At 44.0% G+C, this 19,584-nt stretch overlaps 1 protein-coding gene across 1 annotated transcript in view; it reads right to left on the bottom strand.

Moving 5' to 3' along the window:
- The window catches only part of LOC126456182 (delta and Notch-like epidermal growth factor-related receptor), a 554,374-nt gene that overhangs the window by 521,578 nt on the left and 13,212 nt on the right, over positions 1-19,584 (bottom strand). The window lies entirely within an intron of this gene.

Below are 19,584 nucleotides of genomic sequence, written 5' to 3'. Positions count from 1 at the left end.
CAGGAAGTTTTACTTCCGCACTCTTTCATCACTCAAGCTGCTCTGCCTCCTCTCTGCTCGCAACATCACAGTGACTCTCCACACGAAAAGATAAACAACGGCACAGCTAATACCATTCTGTCGCTGCTACCGATAAATTTCAATAAAATTCCCTTTGCTATTACCCAGCAATTTACAATATTTTTCGTTATAATTACCATCACTTACATAAATCAAAATTCAGTACACTAGTACATCGATTACGCATTAAATATAGTTTCTGTAATACAGCTTACAGCTTCAGAATCAAAAGTACAGCACAACAGTACAACTCATCAACGGATATTAAAAGACGAAAATTTTGGATGGTGAAGGAGGTATCTTATCTGCATTTTAGATGTTACAGTTACTGTTCAGGACGTGGGTAAGCAAAGGCCTGGACCAACACGTTGATTTACAGGGTGTTTACGTGTAGTATGATCTGTCATTGCGTGGTTTCATTGGCCCAGTCTTCTTTGAGGATAACGCAAGTGGTGAGGTGTATCTTCGTGAGCTGCAAACATCGATTTTACCTGCCATTTGCGATCCTGTTCCAGAAAATGTTTGCAACACTTACACGATCATTCAGCAAACAGCGCAGAACAGAACCTATAATTAATTTCTCTTGCCAACAGAGGCATGATGTACATATCATATGTATACATATATCAAAAAAAGTTTTGTATCACCTCGGTTCCGAGAGTTCCGGAAACTGTATAGAAAATTGGAATACAGGTCAACATAAACAACATTTCCGCCCTTTTCATTGCTCATGAAAACGCACATTGCATGCTGGCTGTGGTGTCACCGCCAGACACCACACTTGCTAGGTGGTAGCCTTTAAGTCGGCCGCGGTCCGTTAGTATACGTCGGACCCGCGTGTCGCCACTGTCAGTGATTGCAGACCGAGCGCCACCACACGGCAGGTCTAGAGAGACGTCCTGGCACTCGCCCCAGTTGTACAGCCGACTTTGCTAGCGAAGCTACACTGACCAATACGCTCTCATTTGCCGAGACGATAGTTAGTTTAGCCTTCAGCTACGTCATTTGCTACGACCTAGCAAGGCGCCATTACCAGTTTATATTCAGTGTAATAATGTCTAAACAAGAGCGATGTTCTCCAATTGTGGATTAAAGTTAAGTATTCCAAGAACTACGTTCTTTTCTTTATAGGATAATTACTTTACCTTGTTCCAGACCTCACGCCAATCTGCGTGAGCTTAACGCGTGCCTTTCGGCTACCTCCGAGTGGCTTGGCTGTCTTGCCACGCCACTACACTGGCCACGACACAGCGAAACCATCAAAGGTGGTGATTCAGACTGCTGTACACAACGGCACTTCTAATACCCAGTAGTATGTCCTCTTGCATTGATGCATGCCTGTATTCGTCGTGGAATACTATCCACAATTTCATCAAGGCACGGTTTCTCCAGATTGTCCCACTCCTCAACGGCTATTCGGCGTAGATCCCTCAGAGTGGTTGGTAGGTCATGTCGTCCATAAATAGCCCTTTTCAATGTATCCCAGGCATGTCCGATAGGGTTCATGTCTGGAGAACATGCTGACCACTCTAGTCGAGCGATGTCGTTTTCCTCAAGGAAGTCATTCACAATATAAACACGATTGGGGGCGCTAATTGTCATCCATCAATACGAATGCCTCGCCAATATGCTGCAGATATGGTTGCACTATCAGTCGGAGGATTGCATTCGCATATATCGAACAACCGTTACGGCGCCTTCCATGACCACCAGCGGAGTGCGTTGGCCCCACATAATACCACCCCAAAACTGCAGGGAACGTTCCTCTTGCTTCACTCACTGCACAGTGTGTCTAAGGCGTTCAGCCTGACTGGGTTGCCTCCAAACAGATCTACGACGATTGTCTGCTTAAGGCATATGCGACACTCATTGGTGAACAGAGCTTGATGCCAATCCTAATCGGTCCATTCGGTATGTTGCTGACCCCATCTGTACCGCTCTGTATGGTGTCGTGGCTGCAAAGATGGACCTCGTAATGAACGTCTGGAGTGATTTTCCGCATCACGTAGCCTATTGCGCACAGTTTTAGTCGTAACACGACGTCCTGTGGCTGCACGAAAAGCGTTATTCAACATGGTGGCGTTGCTATCAGGGTTTCTACAAGCCACAATCCGTAGGTAGCGGTCATCCACTGCAGTAGTAGCCATAGGGCAGCCTGGGCGAGGCATGTCATCGACAGTTCCTGCCTCTCTGTATCTCCTCCATACCCGAACAACATCGATTTGGTTCACTCCGAAACGCCTGCACACTTCCCTTGTTGGGAGCCCTTCCTGGCACAAAGTAACAACGCGGACGCTATCGAACCGCGGTATTGACCGTCTAGGCATGGCTGAACTACAGACAACACGAGCCGTGTACCTCCTTCCTGGTGGAATGACTGGAACTGATCGGCTATCGGACCCCCTCCGCCTGATAGGCGCTGCTCATGCATGGTTGTTTACATCTTTGGACGGGTTTAGTGACAGTGAAAGGGACTATGTCTGTGATACAACATGCACAATCAACGTCTATCTTCAGGAGTTCTGGGAACCAGGGTGATCCAAACTTTTTTTGATCTATATATGAAGCCATCGAAATCTTTATCAACACAAATGCAGCCCCCCCCCCCCTTACTCAATGTCAAGGCTGAACTGAGAAACGAAATTTTTCCTTCATAATTTCAAAGACCTACTAATCAAAACAGCTAATCAGTCAACCAGTTCGCCGGACGGGGTGGCCGAGCGGCTCTAGGCACTACAGTCTGGAACCGCGCGACTGCTACGGTCGCAGGTTCGAATCCTGCCTCGGGCATGGATGTGTGTGAAGTCCTTAGGTTAGTTAGGTTTCAGTAGTTCTAAGTTCCAGGGGACTGATGACCTCAGAAGTTAAGTCCCATAGTGCTCAGAGCCATTTTTTTCACCCAGTTCCCCCCACCCCAGCCCTCTACCCAGTCCTTATATTCTAACTACATTGATGTCAACGTAAATATCTTACCATGACATAAATCATGTACTATATGTCTAAATGGCCAAGCCCTTTGTTGTCAAAATAAATCAATAAGTATATACATACTACCTTTAGCTGCAATGTACAGTATCTACCTTCACAAATATTCCAGATCATGTTTGTAAATGTAAAGTTCATTATCCTACAAACAGGTGCAATTCTCTGTTAATACTAGAACATTACTTTATTTCTGGCCATTCATATTACAGCCAGTTTTGATTAAAGTGTTTGTCCATAAATTGATTGTATTATAGACTACGTTAATGTAAGAATGAAAATGGGGTATCAGATCATTTTAAGTTTGTTCTTATAGTAATTTATTTACTGATCTAAATTTTGAGCATTTATGTTAAAGCCAATTTTGATTAGAGTTTTTGCCTATACATCGACTTCATTACATGCAAACAAAAACAAAAATAATGTCTCCGAGAAAAGTTGGCCTGTCTTATAATTTTGTATGAAGATTTCTGTAACACGCAACAGCTGCACATCACACGCTGGATGTTGGTAAATTTTCGTAACTCTCTCTTTTGAAGCATTAATCCTCAGTTTCAGGGTCTGCTTTCTTAAAGACTGATGTGGCATGATTAATGCTTAAGGGGTGGCCAGATGCCCTTCCTGCCGTCACCGCATACCCCCCGGGACAGAAATAGTGCACCCCAGGTGTCTGCATCCAGTGTAAATCATGAAACAGTGCGAACGTGTTGCAAATGTCTGTGAGTCGTGTAACTGAGGCGGGACGTGGGGACCAGCCTGGTATTCACCTAGTGAGATGTGGAAAACCGCCTAAAAACTACATCCAGACTGGCTGGCACACTGGCCTTCGTCGTTAGCCCGCCGGGTGGATTCGATCTGTGGCCGACCCGCCTACCCGAGTCCAGGTAGCAGCGCTTTAGCGCTCTCGGCTACCCTGACAGGTGGCAAATTTTCATAACTACCATGTATAAACATACATCTCCTGTGATAAGTGAGCGATGTGTTACCAGCTGCACATCACAATGGAAGCTGACAGATGTATATTAATAACAGAGCCACACATACTGTCCCGGTAGATATAGAGTTCTTCTTTGGATCCAAATCGCTACATAAACAGTACTCGTGGTGGTGCATTAAAGCATGTTCCATCTTCTTGTCACAGAGCCAGCACCCATCCTTACGCTTTGAAATAGTCATTTAACCTCTTGTACACCATCTGAAGATGAGTCTGAAAAGGTTCGAAAATCGATTTATGGAGTAGATTTAAAAAAAGTGGATTGTGGATGTTTTCTGTATTTGTAACGAAATACGTTAATCCAGGTGAAGAACAGCAAAATGATCTATTAGTCAAAACAGCCAAAGTTGATGTGGAAACATTGATTGATTAATAGGAAATGCGAAATAGCGCTGCCTTGGAAATCGTACTAAAGGCGATCACAGTGTTCTACAATAGTCCTTTCAGTGAGTGATAATTAATTCAATTCATCTATCTCTTCAACGGACTCCTGTAGCTAAAAGAGAGAGGTCAGATGTGCTAGGTCAGGGGTTTTACCAACTGTTCTCGCTATCTTTTCCGTACCGAACACTTCATGCAGTTGTGCCAAAGTTTTCTGTATCGTTGGTCCACCTTCCTGAAAATATCCGTACAATTGTACAAGCGTAGAGGTGTTCTAGGAAGTATAGATTTTCTTTCTTCCTGAAAATATCCGTACAATTTTAAAAGCGTAGCGGTGTTCCAGGAAGTATAGATTTTCTTTCTTTCATTTCTATTGTCACACACAAATTTTTGCCAGCCATCGATTTCGGTCCGTAAAAACCACATTCGTATCTGATTAAAACAGAGGAAGCCATATATTATCCCAAAATCACGAGGTGAAAGTGGCACCGTCACGTAAACAAAATCAGCTTGATCGACGATGCCAATCCGATTTTGGCCCCAAGAGGTGGAATCGTCAAGAGAATTGTGCTGCCAGATTTTATAGCTATGTTTTTGCAGGCTTGTGTATTTTACGCTGGGCCGAAAGGCAGTGCGAAATGCGTGAAACCCTCTGAGCAAATTTATTTTCGTTTGCTCGTTAATCCTGCCATTAAATGTATTGGGACAGCTTTATGTGAACGTACCATGGTATTTCATTTTTGTAATTATTTTTGTGTGATTAAAAATGCTTCCTCTGTAATTACGATTACTCGTAAACCGTAACTTCACATCGAAATTCTACGTTGATTAGTCTACTCCAATCGTATTATCTTCGGGGTCACTTATTAACTTTTTTTCCAATTAAAAATATAAAATAGGAGAAATAGGAAGAAATGATAAGTAAATGAAGGATTCAGATGAGTTTGAAAATGAGATTGTAAAATAATATGGAAGCACAGATTTAAAGGCGACAAATGATAATAATACGGAAAGCAGAGGGGGGTGATTTATGGCAGTAAAAACATGTCTCAACTTATAGTCAACACGTAACTGACGAAAATTGCCTTAATTATGTAGTCAATGGCAAGATACTTTTGCATATGATAATAAACAAGTATGAAACTTAAATAATCTTCAATAGATACGCACCAGTAGAGGAATATCAGAGGCGCAGCTGTAAACTGCAGTCTCAAGATCCAGAAATTTCCGCTTTACTTACTTCTTGGTGTGTAGCACGTACACAAAACTTCATTTGACAACACGGTACTGATGGTTCCTTTGAAAGGGTACGGCCGACTTCTTTCCCCATCCTTCCCTAATCCAATGAGACCGATGACCTCGCTGTCTGGTCTCCTTCCCCCAAACCAACCCAACCCAACAACACGGTAGGGGAATGTTCTAGGCCACTTTAGACGCTACTAATCATTAACAGAAACAACCAATTGTGAACCAAGTACTTACGATCCCACCTGAATAACTGGAGGCGCTACAAATATATTTGTTCGTATGTTGTTTCGTCTTCCAAAATTGTTTCTCCCTAATGCGGTTCCTCCTTTCAATAATCGCACAAATGCTGGAAGGACAGGTGTTCAGATAAGCGACCGCGGAATAGAAAACCAAGTAAAACGACTCAGCACTGTAAAAGCAGTAGGAACGGATGAGGTACCTATGTGGCTCTACAGTGATTGATTATCATTATGAGATCCCATACTCCGACGAGCATAGGGAACGATGCGGGAGACCCGTACCACTGTACTAGGCAAGATCCTAGTGGAGGTGGTTTGCCATTGCCTTCCTCCGACCGTAATGGGGATGAAGTGTGATGATGAAGACGACACAACAAAGCCAGTCATCTGGAGGCAGGGAAAATCCCTGACCCCGTCGGGAATCGAACCCCGGACCCCGTGCGCAGGAAGCGAGAACGCTGCCCCAAGACCACGAACTGCGGACCTACAGTGATTAGGCGAAAGAATTCAGTCCCCTTCTAGCGGTTGTTTACAACAGGTTACAAGAGCAACGAAGCATACCTAGCGATTGAAAAGAAGGGCAGGTCAGTTCCGTTGTCAAGGACGGCCGCCGGACTTACGGTGCTACAAGTATCGCTAACGTTAATATGTTGTAGAGTTGTGGGACACATTTAATGCTTACGCATTATGACGTTTGGAGCACGACAATCTCATCCATAAAAATAAAGACAGATTCCGTAAACAGAGATCTTGCGAAACCAAGCTCGCTCTGTTTGTCCATGAGATCGAGGCTGCCGTAGCCAAAGGCGTTCAGATTGATGTCGTGTTCCTTGACTTCAGGAAGGCATTCGATACATTCCTCCAGAAAATATGTGAGCTTGGCGAGTATCTCAACAGATTTGTGATTCGATCAGGCCTTCCTTGCGGACACAAAGCGTCTTAAGGGAACAAAGCTGACAAATGTAATAGAGTTTATAGGGCTGCAACTATTTACAACTTATATTAAAGATAGTATGGATAAAATTTGTGATTCCCTGAGGTTATTCGCGCAGGATTATGCCATCTGTACGAAGGTTGCAACGGAAGAATACTGTAGCGAAATATGCGCAAATGGAAGAAGAGATCCACTACTGTTCTACTACACTACATCTAAATGATTCCACAGCGATTTACAGTTAAGTGCCTGGCAGATGGTTCATTTGGCCGTGTTCAAGCTGTCTCTCTACCGTTCCTCTGTCCGTCCAACAGCGCGCGGGAAAAACGAATACACGAATTTATCCGTGCAAGCTCTGATGTCTCTTATTTTATTATAACGGTCATTTCTCGCTACCTAGGTTGGTGCCAACAGAATATTTTCACATTCAGAGGAAATACACCCTTACCCTTCTTTTAATGATTTCCACCACAACTCGCGTATCACATCCGTGACTCTCCCGTGTTTCGCGTGTTTCGCGATAGAACAAAACGAGCTGCGCTTCTTTGAACTGTTTCAGTGTCCACCGTCAGTACTGTGAGATGTGGATTTCATACCGCACAGCAACACTCTAGCAGAAGACGTACAAGCGTAGTGTAGGCAGTCTCTTTGGTAGACTTGCAGTATTCTGTCAATAAAGCGCACTCTTTAGTTAGCTTTCCCCACAAAATTATCTAACCGTTCTAATTTAAGCTATTCGTGATTGCAATTCCTAATTATTTGGTTGAATAGATATTTTAGATTTGTGTAGCTTATCATGTAACTGAAACGTAATGGATTCATTTTAGTATCCGTGTGGCTGACTTTATACCATTCATTATTTACAGTCAATTGCCACTTTTCGCACCATGGAGGCCTCTTGCCTAAATCATTTTACAATTGGTTTTGGTGCTCTGATGACTTTACGAGACGGTAAATAACAGACTTAACTGCAAACAAACAATCTAAGAGAGCTGCTCAGATCGTCTCCTACACAATTTATGTAAATTAGGAACAGCAAAGGAACAATGGACTCGCGTTCGGGAGGACGACGGTTCAAACCCGCACCCGGCCTTCCTGATTTAGGTTTTCCGTGATTTGCCTAAATCGCTTCAGGCAAATGGCTGTGAAAGGGCACGGCCGACTTCCATTCCCATCCTTCCTTCACCCTACGGGACTGGCGACCTTGCTGTTTAGTTCCCTGCCACAAATCAATCAAATTTCTTGGGGAATACCCAATATAACTTCTGATTTACTCGATGACTTTCCCTCAACTGACAGGAAATCACGAACCCAGTCCCACAACTCAGACGATACACCGTAGACATGCAGTCTAATTACAATTCGCTTGTGAATAACGGTGTCAAAATACGAGGGTTGGAACTTTAATAGTGTCAACTATTTATTTACAGCTCGTAAAAAAATAGACACGTGTTTCAAAGTTTTACTGAACTTCAAAATAGTCACCATCATTGTGTATAACCCGTTGCCAGCGATGTGGAAGTCGTAGGATACTCTTAGCAGTGCCAGTTGTATTGACAGTTCGAGCGGCGCGGTCTATTGCCCGACGAATTTGTAGCAGTTCTGAAGCGAATGCCATGAAGTGTTTCCTTCAGTTTGGAAATCGAGTTGAACTCACGCGGGCTTAAGTCAGGGGAGTGCAGTAGGTGGTATAGCGCTTAGCAGCCCCATCACTCACACAAATCAGTAACAGCTTTCACTGTACGTGCTTGAGCATCGTCCTGCAAAATGATGGTCAGGTCCTGCAGAAAGTGTCTTCACTTCTGTCTCTCAGCTGTTCATATTTGGAACACAACGTACGACCAACTTAGAGACAGAAGTGATGACACGTTCTGCAGGACCTGACCATCATTTTGCTAATTTTGCACGACGATGCACAAGCTGCTCAAGTACGTACAGTGAAAGCTGTTACTGATTTGTTTGACTGATGGGGCTGCTAAGCGCTATACCACCTACTGCACTCCCATGACTTAAGCCCTCGTCTGGAGTACAGCATTGTATGGTAGTGAAACATGGACTGTGGGAAAACCGGAACAGAAGAGAATCGAAGCATTTGAGATGTGGTGCTATAGACGAATGTTGAACATTAGGTGGACTGATAAGGTACGGGATGAGGAGGTTCTACGCAGAATCGGAGAGGAAAGGAATATGTGGAAAACACTGATAAGGAGAAGGGACAGGATGATAGGACATCTGCTAAGACATGAGGGAATGACTTCCATGGTACTAGAAGGAGCTGTAGAGAGCAAAAACTGTAGAGGAAGACAGAGACTGGAATACGTCAAGCAAATAATTGAGGACGTAGGTTGCAAGTGCTACTCTGAGATGAAGAGGTTAGCGCAGGAAAGGAATTCGTGGCGGGCCGCATCAAAGCAGTCAGTAGACTGATGACCAAAAAAAAAAAAGTTAACTCGATTTCCAAACTGAAGGAAACACTTCACGGCATTCGCTTCAGAACTGCTACAAATTCGTCGGGCAATAGACCGCGCCGCTCGAACTATCAACACACCTGGCACTCCTATGAGTATCCTACGACTTCCATATCGCTGGCAACGGGTTATAAACAATGCTGATGACTACTTTGAACGTCAGTAAAACTTCGAAACACTTATCTATTCTGTACGAGCTGTAAATAAATTGATGACAATATTAAAGTTCCAACCCTCCTACTTCTGGAAACCTAAACATATGGAATCCATATGACATCCCCTCTCCCCAGCACTAGTGGCGTAAATCGCTGGAATGAACAGCTACCATAAAAGCACCCAGGAATAGCCATTAGCAACGGTCTAAAAATGGTTCAAATGGCTCTAAGCACTATGGGACTTAACATCTGAGGTCATCGGTCCACTAGACCTAACTAACCTAAGGACATCACACACATCCATGCCCGAGGCATGATTCGCACCTGCGACCGTAGCAGCCGCGTGGTTCCGGACTGAAGCGCCTAGAGCCGCTCGTCCACAGCGGCCGGCTCGGAGTGGTCTAAATTGGAACTAACAGATATCACAAATAGCAGGAAAAATCAGATGTGGGAATGAGATTCATTGGAAGAATCTTAAGGAGATGTAATTCATCCATGAAAGAAGTGGCTTCCAAAACACTCGACGGACTGTTTCTTAAGTACTGATCATCGTTCGGTGATCGTTATCAAGCCGGCCGCGGTGGCCGAGTGGTTCTAGGCGCGCAGTACGGAACCGCGCGACCGCTACGGTCGAAGGTTCGAATCCTGCCTCGGGCATGGATGTGTGTGATGTCCTTAGGTTATTTAGGTTTAAGTAGTTCTAAGTTCTAGGGGACTAATGACCACAGATGTTAAGTCCCATAGTGCTCAGAACCATTTGAACCATTTTGATCGTTATCAATTGGAAGTGATAGAGATGCAGTGAACGACGACGTGTTTCTTCAGAGGATCGTTATCCCGGCGGGAGCGTGTTACAGAGATGCTCAATAGACTCCAGTGACAGACGTTACAAGAGAGGCTTTGTGTATCATTGAAAGATTTTCTGTTGAAATGGCTCTGAGCACTATGGGACTCAACTTCTGAGGTCATTAGTCCCCTAGAACTTAGAACTAGTTAAACCTAACTAACCTAAGGACATCACAAACATCCATGCCCGAGGCAGGATTCGAACCTTCGACCGTAGCGGTCTTGCGGTTCCAGACTGCAGCGCCTTTAACCGCACGGCCACTTCGGCCGGCTCTGTTGAAATTTCTAAAGCTTAGTTCCCAAGAAGAGTTACGGAAACATATTACTTTCCCCCAAAATACGTGTAGCGAAACGATCACGAAGACAAAATTAGAGAAATTAGATATCATTCGGAGCTGTACCGACAATCGCTTTTGCAAGGGCTACTCTTGAATGGAACCTACTTCTATCAAGTGCAAATGACAACGTGCAAGTCATACAAGTTCCTTGTAAATAAGTAATTTGCTCTTAGCCCGCATCTCGTGGTCGTGCGGTAACGTTCTCGCTTCCCACGCCCGGGTTCCCGGGTTCGATTCCCGGCGGGGTCAGGGATTTTCTCTGCCTCGTGATGGCTGGGTGTTGTGTGATGTCTTTAGGTTAGTTAGGTTTAAGTAGTTCTAGGGGACTGATGACCATAGATGTTAAGTCCCATAGTGCTCGGAGCCATTTGAACCATTTTTGCTCTTTGGTTAAAGTGCGAAATCGAAAGAAGAAAGGGTCAAAATCACTATTATAGAAGAAATAAAACATTTCTTGTTTACCTTCTACCGAATAGGGAAAACCGTTCGATTGCAGAAACGCAAATGAATACGGTCGTCCAAAGGCTGACTTTTCTAAACCTTACTAGCGTCACTGCGAGGAAACACCTAAGTAACAAACTGAAAAAGTGAAACGAGCCATGAACAAATAGCGATCGCAGGACAAAGTTGGCCATATTTCCTGTAGAAGAGACGCACGCGGTGTTCTAGTAAGCGGCTTAACACATCTCCGTTCCTTAAAATAGATCTACACATTTGCTCTTTCGGATCGTAACGACACGACTGATACTTAAGGGTACTATGTTCAAAAATTATCAAGTTATTATAATTTTAAATTCAGGTTCAATACGCTCATCTGTATCAGGAATATACAATTTCGAAACTACTTCTACCCACTTTTCCCACATAGCGCTTATACGTCCTAACATATCAACTGCTCTTCGTACTCTTCGACAAGATTTTTCATCACAGCGTAACGCACGTGACCTGCAACATAATCGTTTCTGTGACATTGCGGAAGGAAAGATGGCTCTACTTTTTTCTACTCTAGGTTCTCTGTTGACGCAACATATGCTTTATATACACCAACTAGTAATAACAAACCATCATTGGTTTCAAGTATAATTATATTTGTTCCTTTCCAGGTGCCACCACAAACTTTTTAAGCGTTAATATTAGTCTTTTCACCACAATATTACGAATACTGTAGTTCATAAGAACTTAAAACGAGGGTTTCATATCACTGGCTCTCGATATAGCATATCTCGTAGGACCAGTTTACACTAGACACTGTTCCAGTTTCTGAAAAGGTTCAAGTTCCACATGATATTTTCTTCTTTTGACTGAAGGAATTGCACCGGGCCGTCCGCGGTGGCCGAGTGGTTCTAGGTACTTCAGTCCGGAACCGCGCGATCTCTACGGTCGCAAGTTCGAATCCTGCCTCGGGCGTGGATGTATGTGATGTCCTTAGGTTACTTAGATTTAAGTAGTTCTACGTTCTAGGGGACTGATGACCTCAGATGTTAAGTCCCAGTTAGGTTTAAGTAGTTCTAAGTTCTAGGGGACTGATGACCTCGGATGTTAAGTCCCATAGTACTCAGAGCCATTTGAACCATTTGAATTGCACCTGTTGTACGTTGACAGGTGAACTATCAGTGTCTAACTACCTTCTGATTCACATGTAGATCTTCGCTGTAATGATTTTCTTCTCGGGAAAAACGAGGGCGTCCTGAAAATTAACACCTTCAATTTTTTAATGTGAAAACTCTTAAAGGTTTGTAAGTAAAATGAACGTTATGAATCTTCCTTATGTCTATTCATAATGTCTAAATATTTATTTCTCAACAGGGTCACCCTGGCGATAATCACATTTCTCCTAACGTGACACCAGTTTGTTGATATGGTCGCTGTAGGATGTTTGGCTTTGTTGACGGAGCCACAACCTCACTTCTGCTTGCGCCGCTTCATCGCTATCAAAGTGAAGTCCTCGATGCCGTTCTTTAGCTTTTGGGAAAAAATGAAAATCGGATGGGGCCAGGTCAGGACATTATGGAGGAAGTTCGACGACGGTGAAATCAAGGCGTCGGATTACTGTAGATGTCATAGCGCTCTTGTGGGGTCTGGCATTGTTATGCTGAAGGAGAGGGTGCTCCATGTGTGGACGAACAGTTAGAATTCGAAACTCGGTTGCAGTACGCTGTTTCTCACGCACCCACGTAGTTACGTTACACACCGCCATGTTATGCGCTACGATTCGGAGCCCTCTAGTGACAGAGGGCTGAAAATATGTATACACGAATAACAAAGATATTGAATGTTAACAACGTTTGTTTTTATTTTAAAAAGCTTTAATAGTTATTAAATAAAAAATTCGGAGATATTACGTTTCAGCACGCCCCCTCGTTTCCCTTACTACCAGATTCAGTTGCTTCCAATTTTGCCTTCCTTTTTTTTTTTTTTTTTTTGTAATAGCCACACAGAAATTACAACACTTAGATACCTGAACTGCATGCGCACATAGAAAATCATTGATAGCGATAATGTTTTGATAATTTGAAAGTGATCAGTGACTTGCGTTGTTTAAAAAAAAAAAGTAACACTTAAGAAATGTATCTCAGACACGTAGAAATAAAATTTTTCCATCGATATTTGTTCATGTTGTGAATCCTTAAATAACAGGGTCATATATGCCCAAGGAGCACAAATATCACAGAAAAACCTATAACAAGGGAATAGAAAGATATTTTTTTAAGTTATGAAGAGAAAAACTAAGTCATTAAGCTTATAGCGTCAGCGTTCAAGTCTAAAAATATTATGGGGATGTTCTGGCTCATATTGACCCAAAGAATACAGCAGGGTTAAAATAAACAAAATTTTCTATTTGTCATGCTCTTTCTTTTCTCTCAGCGAAAATAATCGGAGTTTTAAAACTCAGAGTCGGCAACTGTCGTTAATTGTGTTTGTGCAAGAAGTCAATCAGTCGTTCCTTTTTCAGAATTTGATAGATTAAATCATTTCTGTTGTAAAATCTCATGATCTTATTTATAATTTCTTAACTAAACCTTCATTTATTGCTGAACGGACATCGTGACAGTATACGGATACATTCTTTCAAATAACCAGACACTTATTGCATCAAAGACTAATGGGCCTAGCTATTCATTATCAGAAACAGAGCGAACAGCTGAACTGATTATTTTCATCATTTCAGCAAACGTCAAAATATGATTTTTTATATGCTGGAAGTAAAGGATCAATATGGACCATTGACCGAAACTGGAGTTTTCTCTTCAGATCTAATTGCAATTATGTTAGAAAACAAAAAGTCGTAGATACTAGTTGAAGAGGGATGTACAAGGACATAAAGTAGGTACGTTGCGGGCACTGCCGTTATTTAAGTGAATATCATTAACTCAGCCGCCAAATGATACTCCTTAACCACTTCGGCTTACTAAAATAATCGGTGAAGAAGTTCGGACAGCGAACTTTACGGTAGTCAGTGTGTGGGTATGAATAAACGCACCTTCTTAAACCATGTTAGCCAATAAGTTTTTTTGTTGTTGGAACCTAATGTTCCATAAGAGCCGCTCGGGATTAGCCGAGCGGTCTATGGCGCTGCAGTCATGGACTGTGCGGCTGATCCTCGCGGAGGTTTGAGTTCTCCCTCGGGCATGGATGTGTGTGTTTGTCCTTAGGATAATTTAGGTTAAGTAGTGTGTAAGCTTCAGGACTGATGACCTTAGCAGTTAAGTCCCATAAGATTTCACACACACACAGGAGAGCCACCATCTGTTTAGCAGCGCCTTGGAACACCTCTCGAACACAGCATAAAAGCGATTGTGCGTAGTATGGATTTGTCAGCTCCCTGATGCGCTTCCAGAGGTGCGTGGCACTAACCGTCTACGCACAGATCACGCACCCCATATGTGTTCCATCGCATCCAGATTAGGCAGACTTGGTGGCCACGAAAAGTTCTATCTGAAGCACGTTACTTGCAGGACAACCAAAAATCCATAATACTGACCAGAAGAGCATCTACTGTGCTGATGAAGTTTACTAGTCACCCACTGTTGTCGACTATAATATCGACAACCACTCCTCAATCACATGTGTTTTCCTTGAGAACTGGAAACAGGGGCTAGTTAAGCCCCTACCTAAAATAGGAAGCTGCCATAGCACCCTCTGATTACCGACCTATTTGCATTCTTCCTGCAATGTCCAAGGCCTTAGAATGAATAGTCCACGACCAGCTAACAAACTACCTAATTACAAACAACTTACTCGACGGATATCAGTCCACTTCTGTAAACACTGCAGTACGACAGCTGCCTTAATGAAGGTAACAGATGACCTGAAGCTTGCTATGGGTGCACAAGAGGTGACTATCACGTGCTTCTTAAACTTCAGCAAAGCGTTTAATATTGTCGATTCGACATTTTACCCATCAAACTTTGCAGCCTATATTTCTCGCCAAGTGCAGCGCAACGGTTTCGTTCATACCTGACGTCTCGCCAGCAATGCGTCATGTCCGGCACTATAAAGCCATAACGATGGAGGTAGTATCAGGCACACCCAGGGTTCGGTATTAGGTCCTATACTACTTTCATTCTACGTATGTCAACGATGTGTCGCCGGTTATGTGCGGCTGCAAATACCACTACTACGCTGATGACATCCCATTGTATCTAATTGCAAAACCAATAATCCTGAAGAAAGCTATAGAGAATCTCAGCACCGATCTGTGAGCACTATCAAAATGGGCGCAGCATATATCGTTGAAGCTCACCCCATTCAAAACCCAAGCGATACTGGTTGGTCATTCTCGGCTCATCTGCCTGAAATACCGGGAATCCCTACCATCTTTAGCTCTAAATGGGACAAATAGCAACTTCTCTCCCTCAGCAAAGAGTCAATGTTTAATAAGAGATGAAAATTTAAATTCTACCGAGTACGCAACTGCAATGTTCAAGAACCTGTCAGCATCCCCCATGTCCTCCAAAAATATGAAAAGCTATTCCTTCTTCACCCGGAAAAGAAAATTATACAAACACTTATACTTCCCTTTATTGATTACAGCGATGCTACCCTGCTAGGCCTTACTCAGAAAAGCTCACGGGGCCTGAAGCTGGTTATGAATGCCAGTGCTCGTTATATCTGTGTCGATCGACGGTTTGATCAGATTTCACCATCACACGCACAGCTATCCAGGCTGCGTGCAGAAAAGCGCAGAGATTTACATTTTATCTGTCTTCTCTACTGTCTTATCCCTCATATCTCTCCTTGACCTTAACCCTCTTGTCTGAAAAATATGGCAGAAACATCCACTTCCATCAGAGCAAAATCTTTTCTGTCCCACTACATCGTTCAGTAACTTTCTCGAAGTCCTTCTCGGTAGTAGGAACCCGACTCTGCAGTTACGTCCCAGATTACATTACAGAACCGAATAACGCTTCCAGCATCAGAAGACAGTTAATGACATAAACTGAAGAGGCAAAGACACTGGTAAAGCTGCCTAACATCGTGTATTTCACCGCTAACACGCAGAAGTGCTGCAACACGACGTGGCATGGATTCAACTAATGTCTGAAGTAGTGCTGGAGGGAACTGACACCATGAATTCTGCAGGGCTGTCCATAAATCCGTAAGAGTACGAAGGGGTGGGGATATCTTCTAACAGCAGGTTGCAAGGCACCCAGATATGCTCACTGATATTGTGTCTGGGGAACTTGGTTGGCGAGCAGAAGTGTTTGAACTCAGAAGAGTGTTCCTTAAACCACTCTGTAGCAATTCTGGACATGTGTAGCGTTGCATTGCCCTGGTGGAATTACTCAAGTCCGTCGGAATGCACAAATGGACTCAGGTGATCAGAAAGGATGCCTAAGTACATGTTACCTGTTACAGACGTATCTAGACGTATCAGGGGTCCCATTTCACTCCAACTGCACACACCCCACACTATTACAGAGCCTCCACCAGCTTGAACAGTCCCATGGTGACATGCAAGGTCCATGTATTCATGAGGTTGTCTCCTTACTCGCATACGTCCATCCACTCGATACAATATGAAACGAGACTCGTCCGACCATGCAACACGTTTCCAGTCATCAACAGACCAGTGTGAGTGTTGACGGGCCCAGGCGAGACTTAAGGCTTTGTGTCGTGCAGTCATGAAGGGTACACGAGTGGGCCTTTGGCTTTGTAAGCCCATATCATTTATATTTCGTTGAATAGTTCTCACACTGACACTTGTTGATGGCCCAGCATTGAAATCTAAAGCAGTTTTCGGAAGGGTTGCACTTCCGTCACATTGAATGATTCTCTACAGTCGTCGTTGGTCCCGTTCTTGCAGGATCTTTTTCCGGCCGCAGCAGTGCCCGAGATTTGATGTTTTACCAGATGCCTGATATTCACGGAACACTCGTGAAATCTTAGTACGGGAAAAACCCCACTTCATCGCTACCTCGAAGATGCTGTGTCCCAGAGCGCGTGCACCGACTATAACACCACGTTCAAACTCACAACTTGATACCCTGACATTGTAGCAGCAGTATATAGGCGAGGCCGACAGCAGCGCTGTATTCTGCCTGCTTACATACACTACTAGCCATTAGAATTGCTAAACCAAGAAGAAATGCAGATGATAAAAGAGTATTCATTGTACAAATATATTATACTAGAACTGACATGTGACTACATTTTCAGGCAATTTGGGTGCATAGATCGTCAGAAATCAGTACCCAGAACAACCACCTCTGGCCGTAATAACGGCCTTGATACGCCTGGGCATTGAGTCAAACAGAGCTTGGATGGCGTGTACAGGTACAGCTGCCCATGCAGCTTCAACACGATACCACAGTTCATCGAGAGTAGTGATTGGCGTATTGTGACGAGCCAGTTGCTCGGCCACCATTGACCAGACCTTTACAGTTGGTGAGAGATTTGGAGAATATGGTGGCCAGGGCAGCAGTAGAACATTTTCTGTATCCAGAAAGGCCCGTACAGGACCTGCAACATGCGGTCGTACAATATCCTGCTGAAATGTAGGGTTTCGCAGGTATCGAATGGAGGGTAGAGCCAAGGGTCGTATGTAGCGTTCACTATTCAAAGTGCCGTCAATGCGAACAAGAGGTGGCAGAGACGTGTAAACAATGGCACCCCATACCATCACAGCGGATGATACGCGATGACGAATACACGCTTCCAATGTGCGTTCACCGCGATGTCGCCAAACAGGGACGCGACCATCATGATGCTGTAAACAGAACCTGGATTCATCCGAAAAAATGACGTTATGCCATTCGTGCACCCAGGTACGTCGTTGAGTACACCATCGCAGGCGCACTCGTCTCTAATGCAGCGTCAAGGGGAACCGCAGCCACGGTCTCCGAGCTGATAGTCCATGCTGCTGCAAACGTCGTCGAACTGTTCGTGCAGATGGTTCTTGTCTTGCAAGCGTCCCCATCTGTTGACTCAGGGATCGAGACGTAGCTGCACTATCCGTTACAACCATGCGGATAAGATGCCTGTCACCTCGACTGCTAGCGATACGAGGCCGTTGGGATCCAGCACGGCGTTCCGTATTACCCTCCTGAACCCACCGATTCCATATTCTGCTAACAGAATAATCTCGACCAACGCGAGCAGTAATGTCGCGATACGATAAACCGCAATCGTGATGGGCTACAATCCGACGTTTTTCAAAGTCGGAAACGTGATGGTACGCATTTCACCTCCTTACACGAGGCATCACAACAACGTTTCACCAGGCAACGCCGGTCAACTGCTGTTCGTGTATGAGAAATCCGTTCGGAAACTTTCCTCATGTCAGCACGTTGTAGGTGTCGCCACCGGCGCCAACCTTGTGTCAATGCTCTGAAAAGCTAATCATTTGCATATCACAGCATCTTCTACCTGTGGGTTAAATTTCGCGTCTGTAGCACGTCATCTTCGTAGTGTAGCAATTTTAATGGTCAGTAGTGTATCTCTGTATTTGAATACGCAGGTGTACACCAGTTTCTTTGGTGCATCAGTGTATATACGAAAGCAACAGTAAGGATTACCATTTACAAGATTGCGTAGTGTCTGTTTTTTCGGGCAACCTTCATTGCGGAAGCACATCTACGTTCGAGCTCCAGTGGGAATCCAAAATCAGCGAGCGTGGAGAACATGGATGTGGACTGCAGATACGTGGCGCTGGGTGGGAGTGTGGGTCTGCTGGAAAGCTTGTCGAAATAGCCCGCGCATTTTCTATAAACACTATGTCCGGATGGTGCTGTGGTCAACACAGCTGCAAACTACGCAGGATGTACCGGCTTCGAGTCACTGTCTGGCACACATTTTCAATCGGCGCCCCTGATTCTACATAAACTGCCGATTCAGCTGATACCATTAGTTCCTTTGCTTTCCTTTCTCCCCAATCTACCTTCAATTACGTAATAATGATTGCCATTGTCTGTGTACGCATTCACTATCCCTTGTGCATCCTTTTTTCCAACCAGATCTTCATTTCTTTCCCAGAACTTGTTATATCAGAATGCATCTACAGCATGATTCTTATTAACGTTTATAGGTCCCTCGAAGCGACGTGGAAGACGCTGGGGCAAACGAGTAATATAAGACACACGGGGTCGCAAAAGTCGGGAAATACCCCAAACGTGGATGAGAAATGTCGAACATGTGACGTCACCAGATAATGTACCTCGCCGCAACCGCAGGGACAATTGAGCCATGCAATACTTGCATTCGAGCAAACTGTGCCAATTTCCAACAAGTTTTGTAAATGCGTACTTTTACAAGCGTAGCAGGTATAAAATTATTGTCCTCGCTGTAAGAGTGTAAAAGCTGTTCTTATTTTGTTTTTCATTGCTTCCGTGCCTTCTTTTTCTGTTTACAGGTAATGTTTAGTTAAGAAAACGTAGGTCGTTTACTGGTAACGACGGAATTCGGAAGCTGACGCTGATTTACTTGTTGTTCTCTACTTT

This window comes from Schistocerca serialis, chromosome 1, assembly GCF_023864345.2.
Source record: "Schistocerca serialis cubense isolate TAMUIC-IGC-003099 chromosome 1, iqSchSeri2.2, whole genome shotgun sequence".
Taxonomy (NCBI): domain Eukaryota; kingdom Metazoa; phylum Arthropoda; class Insecta; order Orthoptera; family Acrididae; genus Schistocerca; species Schistocerca serialis.
This window is presented reverse-complemented; position numbering and strand designations above follow the sequence as displayed.